Raw genomic sequence first — 18,717 nt, 5'->3', positions numbered from 1 at the left:
GATCCATCACCAAACTCTAGACCTGATCCCATACGACCACATCAGGAACCGGTCCACCACCAGACTGTAGACCTGATCCTCCACCAGACTGTAGACCTGATCCCCTTACAACCACATCATAAACAGGTCCACCACCAGACTGTAGACCTGATCCCCATACAACCACATCAGGAACAGGTCCAACACCAGACTGTAGACATGATCCATCACCAAACTGTAGACCTGATCCCGTACGACCACATTTGGAACCAGTCCACCACCAGACTGTAGACCTGATCCCCTACGACGACATAAGTAACGTGATCCACCACCAGACTGAAGACCTGATCCCCTACAACCACATCAGGAACCAGTCCACCACCAGACTGTAGACCTGATCCCCTACGACGACATAAGTAACGTGATCCACCACCAGACCATAGACCTGATCCATCACCAAACTGTAGACCTGATCCAGCACCAGACTGTAGACCTGATCGCCTTCCAACCACATCAGGAACTGCTCCACCACCTGACTGTAGACCTGATCCCCTACGACCACATCAGGAACCGGTCCACCACCAGACTGTAGACAGGATCCACCACCAGACTGTAGACCTGATCCCCTACGACCACATCAGTAACCAGTCTACCACCATACTGTACACCTGATCCTCCACCAGACTGTAGACCTGATCCCCTTACAACCACATCAGAAACAGGTCCACCACCAGACTGTAGACCTGATCCCCTACGACCACATCAGGAACCGGTCCACCACCAGACTGTAGACCTGATCAACCACCAGACTCTAGGCCAGATCCCCTACACCCACATCAGGAACCGGTCCACCACCAGACTGTAGACCTGATCCTCCACCAGACTGTAGACCTGATCCCCTTACAACCACATCAGAAACAGGTCCACCACCAGACTGTAGACCTGATCCCCTACGACAACATCAGGATCCAGTCCACCACCAGACTGTAGACCTGATTCCCTACGACAACATCAGGATCCAGTCCACCACCAGACTGTAGACATGATCCCCTACGACAACATCAGGAACCGGTCCACCACCAGAATGTGGACCTGATCCCTTACGACCATATTAGGAACCAGTCCAACTCTAGACTGTAGACCTGATCCATCACCAAACTCTAGACCTGATCCCATACGACCACATCAGGAACCGGTCCACCACCAGACTGTAGACCTGATCAACCACCAGACTCTAGGCCAGAACCCCTACAACCACATCAGGAACCGGTCCACCACCAGACTGTAGACCTGATCCCCTACAACCACATCAGGAACCGGTCCACCACCAGACTGTAGACCTGATCCTCCACCAGACTGTAGACCTGATCCCCTTACAACCACATCAGAAACAGGTCCACCACCAGACTGTAGACCTGATCCCCTACGACCACATCAGGAACAGGTCCACCACCAGACTGTAGACCTGATCCCCATACAACCACATCAGGAACAGGTCCAACACCAGACTGTAGACATGATCCATCACCAAACTGTAGACCTGATCCCGTACGACCACATTTGGAACCAGTCCACCACCAGACTGAAGACCTGATCACCTATGACCACATCAGGAACCAGTCCACCACCAGACTGTAGACCTGATCCCCTACGACGACATAAGTAACGTGATCCACCACCAGACTGAATACCTGATCCCTTACGACCATATTAGGAACCAGTCCAACACTAGACTATAGACATGATCCATCACCAAACTGTAGACCTGATCCCGTACGACCACATCAGGAACCGGTCCACCACCAGACTGTAGACCTGATCAACCACCAGACTATAGACCTGATCCACCACCAGACTGTAGACCTGATCCTCCACCTGACTGTAGACCTGATCCCTTTACAACCACATCAGGAACAGGTCCAACACCAGACTGTAGACCTGATCCATCACCAAACTGTAGACCTGATCCCGTACGACCACATTTGGAACCAGTCCACCAACAGACTGCAGACCTGATCCCCTACGACCACATCAGGAACCAGTCCACCACCAGACATTAGACCTGATCCCCTACCTCCACATTAGGAACCAGTCCACCACCAGACTGTAGACCTGATCCCCTAAGACCACATCAGGATCCAGTCCACCACCAGACTGTAGACCTGATCCCTTACGACCACATCAGGAACCGGTCCACCACCAGACTGTAGGACTGATCCAGCACCAGACTGTAGACCTGATCCCCTACGACCACATTAGGAACCAGTCCACCATCAGACTGTAGACCTGATCCATCACCAAACTGTAGACCTGATTCCCTTCGACCACATCAGGAACCAGTCTACCATCAGACTGTCGACATGATCCCCTACGACGACATCAGGAACCAGTCCACCACCAGACTGTAGACCTGATCCCTTACGACCACATCAGGAACCAGTCAACCATCAGACTGTAGACCTGATCCCCTACGACCACATTAGGAACCAGTCCACCACCAGACTGTAGACCTGATCCACCACCATACTACAGACCTGATCCCCTACGACCACATCCGGAAGCGGTCCACCACCAGACTGTAGAACTGATCCATCACCAAACTGTAAACCTGATCTCCTACGACCACATCAGGAACCAGTCCACCACCAGACTGTAGACCTGATCCCCTACCTCCACATTAGGAACCAGTCCACCACCAGACTGTAGACCTTATCCCTTACGACCATATTAGGAACCAGTCCAACACTAGACTGTAGACATGATCCACCACCAAACTGTAGACCTGATCCCGTACGACCACATCAGGAACCAGTCCACCACCAGACTGTAGACCTTATCCCTTACGACCATATTAGGAACCAGTCCAACACTAGACTGTAGACATGATCCATCACCAAACTGTAGACCTGATCCCGTACGACCAAATCAGGAACCGGTCCACCACCAGACTGACGACCTGATCAACCACCAGACTATAGTCCTGATCCACCACCAGACTGTAGACCTGATCCTCCACCTGACTGTAGACCTGATCCCTTTACAACCACATCAGGAACAGGTACAACACCAGACTGTAGACCTGATCCATCACCAAACTGTAGACCTGATCCCGTACGACCACATTTGGAACCAGTCCATCACCAGACTTAAGACCTGATCACCTATGACCACATCAGTAACCAGTCCACCACCAGACTGTAGACCTGATCCCATACCTCCACATTAGGAACCATTCCACCACCAGACTGAAGTCCTGATCACCTATGACCACATCAGTAACAAGTTCACCACCAGACTATAGACCTGATCCCCTACCTCCACATTAGGAACCAGTCCACCACCAGACTGTAGACCTGATCCCCTACGACGACATCAGTAACCTGATCCACCACCAGACTGAAGACCTGATCCCCTTAAAACCACATCAGGTACCGGTCCACCACCAGACTGTAGATCTGATCCACCACCAGACTGTAGACCTGATCCCCGTACAACCACATCAGGAACGGGTCCAACACCAGACTGTAGACCTGATCCATCACCAAACTGTAGACCTGATCCCGTACGAACACATTAGGAACCAGTCCACCACCAGACTGCAGACCTGATCCACAACCAGACTGTAGACCTGATCCCGTACGACCACATCAGGAACCAGTCCACCGCCAGACTGTAGACCTGATCCCCTTACAACCACAGCAGGAACCGGTCCACCACCAGAATGTGGACCTGATCCCTTACGACCATATTAGGAACCAATCCAACTCTAGATTGTAGACCTGATCCATCACCAAACTGTAGACCTGATCCCCTACGACCACATCAGGAACCGGTCCACCACCAGACTGTAGACCTGATCAACCACCAGACTCTAGACCAGATCCCCTACGACCACATCAGGAACCGGTCCACCACCAGAAGGTAGACCTGATCCTCCACCAGACTGTAGACCTGTTCCCCTTACAACCACATCAGAAACAGGTCCAACACCAGACTGTAGACCTGATCAATCACCAGACTGTAGACCTGGTCCACCACCAGACTGTAGACCTGATCCCCTACGACCACATCAGGAACCGGTCCAACACCAGACTGTAGACCTGATCCACTTCCAAACTGTAGACCTGATCCCGTACGACCACATTTGGAACCAGTCCACCACCAGACTGAAGACCTGATCACCTATGACCACATCAGGAACCAGTCCACCACCAGACTGTAGACCTGATCCCCTACCTCCACATTAGGAACCAGTCCACCACCAGACTGTAGACCTGATCCCCGACGACGACATCAGTAACCTGATCCACCACCAGACTGAAGACCTGATCCCCTACAACCACATCAGGAACCGGTCCACCACCAGACTGTAGACCTGATCCATCACCAGACTGTAGACCTGATCCAGCACCAGACTGTAGACCTGATCGCCTTCCAACCACATCAGGAACTGCTCCACCACCTGACTGTAGACCTGATCCCCTACGACCACATCAGGAACCGGTCCACCACCAGACTGTAGACCTGATCCACCACCAGACTGTAGACCTGATCCACCACCAGACTGTAGACCTGATCCCCGTACAACCACATCAGGAACCGGTCCAACACCAGACTGTAGACCTGATCCACCACCAGACTGTAGACCTGATCCACTAGGACCACATCAGGAAACGGTCCACCACCAGACTGTAGACCTGATCCACTAGGACCACATCAGGAAACGGTCCACCACCAGACTGTAGACCTTATCCCGTACGACCACATCATGAACCAGTTCACCACCAGACTGTAGACCTGATCCCCTACGACCACATCCGGAACCGGTCCACCACCAGACTGTAGACATGATCCACCACCAGGCAGAAGACCAGATCCCCTAATACCACATCCGGAACCGGTCCACCACCAGACTGTAGACCAGATCCATCACCAAACTGTAGACCTGATCCCGTACGACCACATCAGGAACCAGTCCACCACCAGACTGTAGACATGATCCCCTACCTCCACATTAGGAACCAGTCCACCACCAGACTGAAGACCTGATCCACCACCAGACTGTAGACCTGATCCCCTACCTCCACATTAGGAACCAGTCCACCACCAGAATGTGGACCTGATCCCATACGACCACATCAGGAACCAGTCCACCACCAGACTGTAGACCTGATCCACCACCAGACTGTAGAAACGATCCACTTTGACGACATAAGGAACAAGTCCACCGCCAGACTGTAGACCTGATCCCCTATGACCACATCAGGAAGCAGTCCACCACTAGACTGTAGACCTGATCCTTCACGACAACATCAGGATCCAGTCCACCCCCAGACGGTAGACCTGATCCCCTACGACCACATCAGGTGTCTCTCCACCACCAGACTGTAGACCTGATCCCCTTCAAATAGATCAGGAACTAGTCTACCACCAGACTGTAGACCAGACCACATCAGGAACTAGTCTACCACCAGACTTTAGACCAGACCACATCAGGAACAAGTCCACCACCAGACTGTAGACCTGATTCCCTTCGACCACATCAGGAACCAGTCTACCATCAGACTGTCGACATGATCCCCTACGACGACATCAGGAACCAGTCCACCACCAGACTGTAGACCTGATCCCCTACAACCACATCAGGAATTAGTCCACAACCAGACTGTAGACCTGATCCCCTACGACCACATCAGGAACCGGTCCACCACCAGACTGTAGGACTGATCCAGCACCAGACTGTAGACCTGATCCCCTACGACCACATTAGGAACCAGTCCACCACCAGACTGTAGACATGATCCTCCACCAGACTGTAGACCTGATCCCTTTACAACCACATCAGGAACAGGTCCACCACCAGACTGTAGACCTGATCCATCACCAAACTGTAGACCTGATCCCGTACGACCACATTTGGAACCAGTCCATCACCAGACTTAAGACCTGATCACTTATGACCACATCAGTAACCAGTCCACCACCAGACTGTAGACCTGATCACCTATGACCACATCAGGAACCAGTCCACCACCAGACTGTAGACCTGATCCCCTACGACGACATAAGTAACGTGATCCACCACCAGACTGAAGACCTGATCCCCTACAACCACATCAGGAACCGGTCCACCACCAGACCATAGACCTGATCCATCACCAGACTGTAAACCTGATCCAGCACCAGACTGTAGACCTGATCGCCTTCCAACCACATCAGGAACTGCTCCACCACCTGACTGTAGACCTGATCCCCTACGACCACATCAGGAACCGGTCCACCACCAGACTGTAGACCGGATCCACCACCAGACTGTAGACCTGAACCCCTACGACCACATCAGTAACCAGTCTACCACCATACTGTAGACCTGATCCTCCACCAGACTGTAGACCTGATCCCCTTACAACCACATCAGAAACAGGTCCACCACCAGACTGTAGACCTGATCCCCTACGACCACATCAGGAACCGGTCCACCACCAGACTGTAGACCTGATCAACCACCAGACTCTAGGCCAGATCCCCTACAACCACATCAGGAACCGGTCCACCACCAGACTGTAGACCTGATCCTCCACCAGACTGTAGACCTGATCCCCTTACAACCACATCAGAAACAGGTCCACCACCAGACTGTAGACCTGATCCCCTACGACAACAACAGGATCCAGTCCACCACCAGACTGTAGACCTGATTCCCTACGACAACATCAGGATCCATTCCACCACCAGACTGTAGACATGATCCTCCACCAGACTGTAGACCTGATCCCTTTACAACCACATCAGGAACAGGTCCAACACCAGACTGTAGACCTGATCCATCACCAAACTGTAGACCTGATCCCGTACGACCACATTTGGAACCAGTCCATCACCAGACTTAAGACCTGATCACCTATGACCACATCAGTGACCAGTCCACCACCAGACTGTAGACCTGATCCCATACCTCCACATTAGGAACCAGTCCACCACCAGACTGTAGACCTGATCCCCTACGACGACATCAGTAACCTGATCCACCACCAGACTGAAGACCTGATCCCCTTAAAACCACATCAGGAACCAGTCCACCACCAGACTGTAGATCTGATCCACCACCAGACTGTAGACCTGATCCCCGTACAACCACATCAGGAACAGGTCCAACACCAGACTGTAGACCTGATCCATCACCAAACTGTAGACCTGATCCCGTACGACCACATTTGGAACCAGTCCACCACCAGACTGAAGACCTGATCACCTACCTCCACATTAGGAACCAGTCCACCACCAGACTGTAGACTTGATCCGCTACGACGACATCAGTAACCTGATCCACCACCAGACTGCAGACCTGATCCACAACCAGACTGTAGACCTGATCCCGTACGACCACATAAGGAACCAGTCCACCGCCAGACTGTAGACCTGATCCCCTTACAACCACATCAGGAACCGGTCCACCACCAGAATGTGGACCTGATCCCTTACGACCATATTAGGAACCAGTCCAACTCTAGACTGTAGACCTGATCCATCACCAAACTCTAGACCTGATCCCATACGACCACATCAGGAACCGGTCCCCCACCAGACTGTAGACCTGATCAACCACCAGACTCTAGGCCAGATCCCCTACAACCACATCAGGAACCGGTCCACCACCAGACTGTAGACCTGATCCTCCACCAGACTGTAGACCTGATCCCCTTACAACCACATCAGAAACAGGTCCACCACCAGACTGTAGACCTGATCCGCTACGACCACATCAGGAACTGGTCCACCACCAGACTGTAGACCTGATCCCCATACAACCACATCAGGAACAGGTCCAACACCAGACTGTAGACATGATCCATCACCAAACTGTAGACCTGATCCCGTACGACCACATTTGGAACCAGTCCACCACCAGACTGAAGACCTGATCACCTATGACCACATCAGGAACCAGTCCACCACCAGACTGTAGACCTGATCCCCTACGACGACATAAGTAACGTGATCCACCACCAGACTGAAGACCTGATCCCCTACAACCACATCAGGAACCAGTCCACCACCAGACCATAGACCTGATCCATCACCAGACTGTAGACCTGATCCAGCACCAGACTGTAGACCTGATCGCCTTCCAACCACATCAGGAACTGCTCCACCACCTGACTGTAGACCTGATCCCCTACGACCACATCAGGAACCGGTCCACCACCAGACTGTAGACCGGATCCACCACCAGACTGTAGACCTGATCCCCTACGACCACATCAGTAACCAGTCTACCACCATACTGTAGACCAGACCACATCAGGAACTGCTCCACCACCTGACTGTAGACCTGATCCCCTACGACCACATCAGGAACCGGTCCACCACCAGACTGTAGACCTGATCAACCACCAGACTCTAGGCCAGATCCCCTACAACCACATCAGGAACCGGTCCACCACCAGACTGTAGACCTGATCCTCCACCAGACTGTAGACCTGATCCCCTTACAACCACATCAGAAACAGGTCCACCACCAGACTTTAGACCTGATCCCCTACGACAACAACAGGATCCAGTCCACCACCAGACTGTAGACCTGATTCCCTACGACAACATCAGGATCCAGTCCACCACCAGACTGTAGACATGATCCCCTACGACAACATCAGGTTCCAGTCCACCACCAGACTGTAGACCTGATTCCCTACGACAACATCAGGAACCGGTCCACCACCAGACTGTAGACCTGATCCCCTACGACAACATCAGGATCCAGTCCACCACCAGACTGTAGACCTGATTCCCTACGACAACATCAGGAACCGGTCCACCACCAGACTGTAGACCTGATCCTCCACCAGACTGTAGACATGATCCCCTTACAACCACATCAGAAACAGGTCCACCACCAGACTGTAGACCTGATCCCCTACGACGACATCAGGGACCAGTCCACCACCAGACTGTAGACCTGATCCCCTACGACAACATCAGGATCCAGTCCACCACCAGACTGTAGACCTGATTCCCTACGACAACATCAAGAACTGGTCCACCACCAGACTGTAGACCTGATCCACCAGCAGGCTGGAGATCTGATCCCCTTACAACCACATCAGGAACCGGTCCACCACCAGACTGTAGACCTGATCCACCACCAGACTCTAGGCCAGATCCCCTACAACCACATCAGGAACCGGTCCACCACCAGACTGTAGACCTGATCCTCCACCAGACTGTAGACCTGATCCCCTTACAACCACATCAGAAACAGGTCCACCACCAGACTGTAGACCTGATCCCCTACGACAACAACAGGATCCAGTCCACCACCAGACTGTAGACATGATCCCCTACGACAACATCAGGATCCAGTCCACCGCCAGACTGTAGACCTGATCCCCTTACAACCACATCAGGAACCGGTCCACCACCAGAATGTGGACCTGATCCCTTACGACCATATTAGGAACCAGTCCAACTCTAGACTGTAGACCTGATCCATCACCAAACTCTAGACCTGATCCCATACGACCACATCAGGAACCGGTCCCCCACCAGACTGTAGACCTGATCAACCACCAGACTCTAGGCCAGATCCCCTACAACCACATCAGGAACCGGTCCACCACCAGACTGTAGACCTGATCCTCCACCAGACTGTAGACCTGATCCCCTTACAACCACATCAGAAACAGGTCCACCACCAGACTGTAGACCTGATCCGCTACGACCACATCAGGAACTGGTCCACCACCAGACTGTAGACCTGATCCCCATACAACCACATCAGGAACAGGTCCAACACCAGACTGTAGACATGATCCATCACCAAACTGTAGACCTGATCCCGTACGACCACATTTGGAACCAGTCCACCACCAGACTGAAGACCTGATCACCTATGACCACATCAGGAACCAGTCCACCACCAGACTGTAGACCTGATCCCCTACGACGACATAAGTAACGTGATCCACCACCAGACTGAAGACCTGATCCCCTACAACCACATCAGGAACCAGTCCACCACCAGACCATAGACCTGATCCATCACCAGATTGTAGACCTGATCCAGCACCAGACTGTAGACCTGATCGCCTTCCAACCACATCAGGAACTGCTCCACCACCTGACTGTAGACCTGATCCCCTACGACCACATCAGGAACCGGTCCACCACCAGACTGTAGACCGGATCCACCACCAGACTGTAGACCTGATCCCCTACGACCACATCAGTAACCAGTCTACCACCATACTGTAGACCAGACCACATCAGGAACTGCTCCACCACCTGACTGTAGACCTGATCCCCTACGACCACATCAGGAACCGGTCCACCACCAGACTGTAGACCTGATCAACCACCAGACTCTAGGCCAGATCCCCTACAACCACATCAGGAACCGGTCCACCACCAGACTGTAGACCTGATCCTCCACCAGACTGTAGACCTGATCCCCTTACAACCACATCAGAAACAGGTCCACCACCAGACTTTAGACCTGATCCCCTACGACAACAACAGGATCCAGTCCACCACCAGACTGTAGACCTGATTCCCTACGACAACATCAGGATCCAGTCCACCACCAGACTGTAGACATGATCCCCTACGACAACATCAGGTTCCAGTCCACCACCAGACTGTAGACCTGATTCCCTACGACAACATCAGGAACCGGTCCACCACCAGACTGTAGACCTGATCCCCTACGACAACATCAGGATCCAGTCCACCACCAGACTGTAGACCTGATTCCCTACGACAACATCAGGAACCGGTCCACCACCAGACTGTAGACCTGATCCTCCACCAGACTGTAGACATGATCCCCTTACAACCACATCAGAAACAGGTCCACCACCAGACTGTAGACCTGATCCCCTACGACGACATCAGGGACCAGTCCACCACCAGACTGTAGACCTGATCCCCTACGACAACATCAGGATCCAGTCCACCACCAGACTGTAGACCTGATTCCCTACGACAACATCAAGAACTGGTCCACCACCAGACTGTAGACCTGATCCACCAGCAGGCTGGAGATCTGATCCCCTTACAACCACATCAGGAACCGGTCCACCACCAGACTGTAGACCTGATCCACCACCAGACTCTAGGCCAGATCCCCTACAACCACATCAGGAACCGGTCCACCACCAGACTGTAGACCTGATCCTCCACCAGACTGTAGACCTGATCCCCTTACAACCACATCAGAAACAGGTCCACCACCAGACTGTAGACCTGATCCCCTACGACAACAACAGGATCCAGTCCACCACCAGACTGTAGACATGATCCCCTACGACAACATCAGGATCCAGTCCACCGCCAGACTGTAGACCTGATCCCCTTACAACCACATCAGGAACCGGTCCACCACCAGAATGTGGACCTGATCCCTTACGACCATATTAGGAACCAGTCCAACTCTAGACTGTAGACCTGATCCATCACCAAACTCTAGACCTGATCCCATACGACCACATCAGGAACCGGTCCACCACCAGACTGTAGACCTGATCAACCACCAGACTCTAGGCCAGATCCCCTACAACCACATCAGGAACCGGTCCACCACCAGACTGTAGACCTGATCCTCCACCAGACTGTAGACCTGATCCCCTTACAACCACATCAGAAAAAGGTCCACCACCAGACTGTAGACCTGATCCGCTACGACCACATCAGGAACTGGTCCACCACCAGACTGTAGACCTGATCCCCATACAACCACATCAGGAACAGGTCCAACACCAGACTGTAGACATGATCCATCACCAAACTGTAGACCTGATCCCGTACGACCACATTTGGAACCAGTCCACCACCAGACTGAAGACCTGATCACCTATGACCACATCAGGAACCAGTCCACCACCAGACTGTAGACCTGATCCCCTACGACGACATAAGTAACGTGATCCACCACCAGACTGAAGACCTGATCCCCTACAACCACATCAGGAACCAGTCCACCACCAGACCATAGACCTGATCCATCACCAGACTGTAGACCTGATCCAGCACCAGACTGTAGACCTGATCGCCTTCCAACCACATCAGGAACTGCTCCACCACCAGACTGTAGACCTGATCCCCTACGACCACATCAGGAACCGGTCCACCACCAGACTGTAGACCTGATCCACCACCTGACTGTAGACCTGATCCCCTACGACCACATCAGTAACCAGTCTACCACCATACTGTAGACCAGACCACATCAGGAACTGCTCCACCACCTGACTGTAGACCTGATCCCCTACGACCACATCAGGAACCGGTCCACCACCAGACTGTAGACCTGATCAACCACCAGACTCTAGGCCAGATCCCCTACAACCACATCAGGAACCGGTCCACCACCAGACTGTAGACCTGATCCTCCACCCGACTGTAGACCTGATCCCCTTACAACCACATCAGAAACAGGTCCACCACCAGACTGTAGACCTGATCCCCTACGACAACAACAGGATGCAGTCCACCACCAGACTGTAGACCTGATCCCCTACGACCACATCAGGAACCAGTCCACCACCAGACTGTAGACCTGATTCCCTACGACAACATCAGGATCCAGTCCACCACCAGACTGTAGACATGATCCCCTACGACAACATCAGGTTCCAGTCCACCACCAGACTGTAGACCTGATTCCCTACGACAACATCAGGAACCGGTCCACCACCAGACTGTTGACCTGATCCCCTACGACAACATCAGGATCCAGTCCACCACCAGACTGTAGACCTGATTCCCTACGACAACATCAGGAACCGGTCCACCACCAGACTGTAGACCTGATCCTCCACCAGACTGTAGACATGATCCCCTTACAACCACATCAGAAACAGGTCCACCACCAGACTGTAGACCTGATCCCCTACGACGACATCAGGGACCAGTCCACCACCAGACTGCAGACCTGATCCCCTACGACCACATCAAGAACTGGTCCACCACCAGACTGTAGACCTGATCCACCAGCAGGCTGGAGATCTGATCCCCTTACAACCACATCAGGAGCCGGTCCACCACCAGACTGTAGACCTGATCCACCACCAGACTGTAGACCTGATGCCCTACGACCACATCAGGAACCAGTCTACCACCAGACTCTAGACCTGATCCATCACCAGACTGTAGACCTGATCCATCACCAGACTGTAGACCTGATCCCCTACGACCACATCAGAAACAGGTCCACCACCATACTCAAGGCCAGATCCCCTACAACCACATCAGGAAACGGTCCACCACCAGACTGTAGACCTGATCCTCCACCAGACTGTAGACCTGATCCCCTTACAACCACATCAGAAACAGGTCCACCACCAGACTGTAGACCTGATCCCCTACGACAACATCAGGATCTAGTCCACCACCAGACTGTAGACCTGATTCCCTACGACAACATCAGGATCCAGTCCACCACCAGACTGTAGACATGATCCCCTACGACAACATCAGGTTCCAGTCCACCACCAGACTGTAGACCTGATTCCCTACGACAACATCAGGAACCGGTCCACCACCAGACTGTAGACCTGATCCCCTACGACAACATCAGGATCCAGTCCACCACCAGACTGTAGACCTGATTCCCTACGACAACATCAGGAACCGGTCCACCACCAGACTGTAGACCTGATCCTCCACCAGACTGTAGACCTGATCCCCTTACAACCACATCAGAAACAGGTCCACCACCAGACTGTAGACCTGATCCCCTACGACGACATCAGGGACCAGTCCACCACCAGACTGCAGACCTGATCCCCTACGACCACATCAAGAACTGGTCCACCACCAGACTGTAGACCTGATCCACCAGCAGGCTGGAGATCTGATCCCCTTACAACCACATCAGGAGCCGGTCCACCACCAGACTGTAGACCTGATCCACCACCAGACTGTAGACCTGATCCCCTACGACCACATCAGGAACCAGTCTACCACCAGACTCTAGACCTGATCCATCACCAGACTGTAGACCTGATCCATCACCAGACTGTAGACCTGATCCCCTACGACCACATCAGAAACAGGTCCACCACCAGACTGTAGACCTGATCCCCTATGACAACATCAGGATCCAGTCCACCACCAGACTGTAGACCTGATTCCCTACGACGACATCAGGAACCAGTCCACCACCAGACTGCAGACCTGATCCCCTACGACCACATCAAGAACTGGTCCACCACCAGACTGTAGACCTGATCCACCAGCAGGCTGGAGATCTGATCCCCTTACAACCACATCAGGAGCCGGTCCACCACCAGACTGTAGACCTGATCCACCACCAGACTGCAGACCTGATCCACCAGCAGGCTGGAGATCTGATCCCCTTACAACCACATCAGGAGCCGGTCCACCACCAGACTGTAGACCTGATCCACCACCAGACTGCAGACCTGATCCCCTACGACCACATCAAGAACTGGTCCACCACCAGACTGTAGACCTGATCCACCAGCAGGCTGGAGATCTGATCCCCTTACAACCACATAAGGAGCCGGTCCACCACCAGACTGTAGACCTGATCCATCACCAGACTGTAGACCTGATCCATCACCAGACTGTAGACCTGATCGCCTTCCAACCACATCAGGAACTGCTCCACCACCTGACTGTTGACCTGATCCCCTACGACCACATCAGGAACCGGTCCACCACCAGACTGTTGACCGGATCCACCACCAGACTGTAGACCTCATCCCCGTACAACCACATCAGGAACAGGTCCAACACCAGACTGTAGACCTGATCCTTTACGACAACATCAGGATCAAGTCCACCACCAGACTGAAGACCTTATCCCCTTCAACCACATCAGGGACAGTCTACCACCAGACTGTAGACCTGATCCCCTACGACCACATCAGTAACCAGTCTACCACCAGACTGTAGACCAGACCACATCAGGAACAAGTCCACCACCAGACTGTAGACCTGATTCCCTATGACCACATCAGGATCCAGTCCACCACCAGACTGTAGACCTGATTCCCTACGACCACATCAGGAACCAGTCCACCACCAGACTGCAGACCTGATCCCCTACGACCACATCAAGAACTGGTCCACCACCAGACTGTAGACCTGATCCACCAGCAGGCTGGAGATCTGATCCCCTTACAACCACATCACGAGCCGGTCCACCACCAGACTGTAGACCTGATCCACCACCAGAATGTAGACCTGATCCCCTACGACCACATCAGGAACCAGTCTACCACCAGACTGTAGACCTGATCCCCTACGACAACATCAGGATCCAGTCCACCCCCAGACTGTAGACCTGATCCCCTACGACCACATAAGGATCCAGTCCACCCCCAGACTGTAGACCTGATCCCCTACGACCACATCAGGAACAGTCTACCACCAGACTGTAGACCAGACCACATCAGGAATAAGTCCACCACCAGACTGTAGACCTGATTCCCTTCGACCACATCAGGAACCAGTCTACCATCAGACTGTCGACCTAATCCCCTACGACCACATCAGGAACCAGTCTACCACCAGACTGTAGACATGATCCCCTACGACGACATCAGGAACCAGTCCACCACCAGACTTTAGACCCGATCCCCTACGACCACATCAGGAACCAGTCTACCACCAGACTGTAGACCTGATCCCCTTACGACCACATCAGGATCCAGTCTACCACCAGACTGTAGACATGATCCCCTACGACCACATCAGGAACAAGTCCACCACCAGACTGTAGACCTGATCCCGTACAACCACATCAGGAACCAGTCTACCACCAGACTGTAGACCTGATCCCCTTACGACCACATCAGGATCCAGTCTACCACCAGACTGTAGACATGATCCCCTACGACCACATCAGGAACAAGTCCACCACCAGACTGTAGACCTGATCCCGTACAACCACATCAGGAACCAGTCTACCCCCAGACTGTAGACCGTATCCCCTACGACCACATCACGAACCAGTCTACCACCAGACTGTAGACCTGATTCCCTACGACCACATCAGGAACCAGTCTACCATCAGACTGTAGACCTGATCCCCTACGACCACATCAGGAACCAGTCCACCACCAGACTGTAGACCTCATCCCCCACGACCACACCAGGAACCAGTCTACCACCAGACTGTAGACCAGACCACATCAGGAACCAGTCCATCACCAGTCTTTAGACCAGACCACATCAGGAACCAGTCCACCACCAGACTGTAGAGCAGACCTGGTTTCTGCTGGAAAGCAGAAATACGAATTTCCTGTGTAACTGGAAGGCTCTATGCCCGTAAAGATGCCACACCGACTGGTGAAGATGGTGGTCCCTGCTCAGACCAGAGAGAAAACCAGACCCCCTTAGCTGGAACTTCAGACATGTTTTATCTCATAATCCTGGGATGGATCTGATTTAAGTCGTGGGTCTGGGTTTTCTCACGACAGCAGCAGGGACTCGATGGGGTCAGTTTACATCACATGTAGACTCCACAGATGTCTTCACCAGATTTTAGGGGATTCATTTTTCAGTCCAGTTTCATGACTGAGGGTTTTTTCTTCTTCTTCTCAGGAACTTCTCGCTTGAAAGGACCCCGTAAGTAAACCTGTGAAATGTATCTTCGATGTCTTTGTCTCAATGTGTGACACTCTGAAAGTCCAGACTGGGACTGGACTCGGATTAGTGCAAGTCCAGACTGGGACTGGACTCGGATTAGTGCAAGTCCAGACTGGGACTGGACTGTGATTGGACTGGCGAGGGACTGAACTGGGACTGGACTGGCGAAAGACTGGACTGGGATTGGACTGGACTGGGCTTGAACTGGCGAGGGACTGGACTGGGATAGGACTGGAATTGGACTGGGATTGGACTGGACAGGGACTGGACTGGGATTGGACTGGAACTGGACTGGCGAGGGACTGGACTGGGACTGGACTGGCGAGGGACTGGACTGGGATTGGACTGGGATTGGACTGGCGAGGGAGTGGACTGGGATTAGACTGGGATTGGACTGGGATTGGACTGGCGAGGGAGTGGACTGGGATTAGACTGGGATTGGACTGGCGAGGGACTGGACTGGGATTGGACTGGGATTGGACTGGCGAGGGACTGGACTGGGATGGGACTGGCGAGGGACTGGACTCGGACTGTACTAGCAAGGGACTGGACAGGGATTGGACTTGGATTTCAATGGACTGGGATTGGACTGGCGAGGGACCAGAGAGGGACTGGACAGGGATTGGTCTGGCGAGGGACTGAACTTGGACTGGACTGGCGAGGGAATGGACTGGGATTGGACTGGGATTGGACTGGACTGGGACTGTACTGGGATTGGACTGGCGAGGGACTGGAGTTGGATTGGATTGGCCAGGGACTGGACTGGGATTGGACTGGCGAGGGACTGGACTGGGATTGGAATGGCGAAGGACTGGACTGGGATTGGACTGGCGAGGGAGTGGACTCCGATTGGACTGGCGAGAGACTGGGATTGAACTGGACTGGGATTGGACTGGCGAGGGACTGGCAAGAGACTGGACTGGGATTGGACTGGCGACGGACCGGACTGGGATTGGGACTGGATTGGCAAGGGACTGGACTGGGATTGCACTCGCCAGGGACACACTGGGATTGGACTGGCGAGGGACTGGACTGGGATTGGACTGGCGAGGGAGTGGACTGGGACTGGACTGGCGAGGGACTGGGATTTGACGGGTGGGGATTGGACTGGCAAGGGACTGGACTGGGATTGGACTTGTGAGGGACTGGACTGGGATTAGACTGGTGAGGGAGTGGACTGGGATTGGCCTGGGATTGGACTGGCGAGGGACTGGACTGGGATTGGACTGGGATTGCACTGGGACTGGATTTGCGAGGGACTGGGCTGGGATTGGAATAGCGGGGTACTGGACTCGGACTGTACTGGCGAGGGACTGGATTAGGATTGGATTGGGATGGGACGGCACTGGTATTGGACTGGACTGGGATTGGACTAGGGAGGGATGGGACTGGGATTGGACTGGGAGTGGATTCGGGAGGGACTGGACTCGGACAGTACTGGCGAGGACCTGGACTGGGATTTTACTTGGATTGGACTGGACTGGGATTGGACTGGGATTGGACTGGACTGGGATTGAACTGGCGTTGGACTGGACTGGGATTGGACTGCACTGGGATTGGACTGGGATTTGACTGGACGGGGATTGGACTAGCAAGGGACTGGACTGGGATTGGACTGGGATTGGACTGGCGAGGGACTGGACTGGGATTTGACTGGCAAGGGACTGGACTGGGAATGTACAGGCGAGGGACTGGACTGGGAATGGACTGGGATTGGACTGGACTGGGACTGGACTGAGATTGGACTAACAAGGGACTGGACAGGGATTGGACTGGTAAGGGACTGGACTGGGATTGGACTGGTGAGGGATTGGACTGGGATTGTACCGGTGAGGGACTGGACTGGGATTGGATTTGCGAGGGACTGGACTGGGATTGGACTGGAGAGGGACTGGACTGGGATTTTACTTGGATTGGACTGGACTGGGATTGGACTGGCGAGGGACTGGATTGGGATTGGACTGACGAGGGACTGGACTGGGATGGGACTGGTGAGAGACTGGACTGGGATTGGACTGGGATTGGATTTGCGAGGGACTGGACTGGGATTGGACTGGTGATGGACTGGACTGGGATTGGGACTGGATTGGCTAGGGACTGGACTGGGATTGGACTGGCGAGGGA

This window comes from Telmatherina bonti (assembly GCF_933228915.1).
Source record: "Telmatherina bonti genome assembly, chromosome: 23".
Classification (NCBI taxonomy): domain Eukaryota; kingdom Metazoa; phylum Chordata; class Actinopteri; order Atheriniformes; family Telmatherinidae; genus Telmatherina; species Telmatherina bonti.
This window is presented reverse-complemented; position numbering follows the sequence as displayed.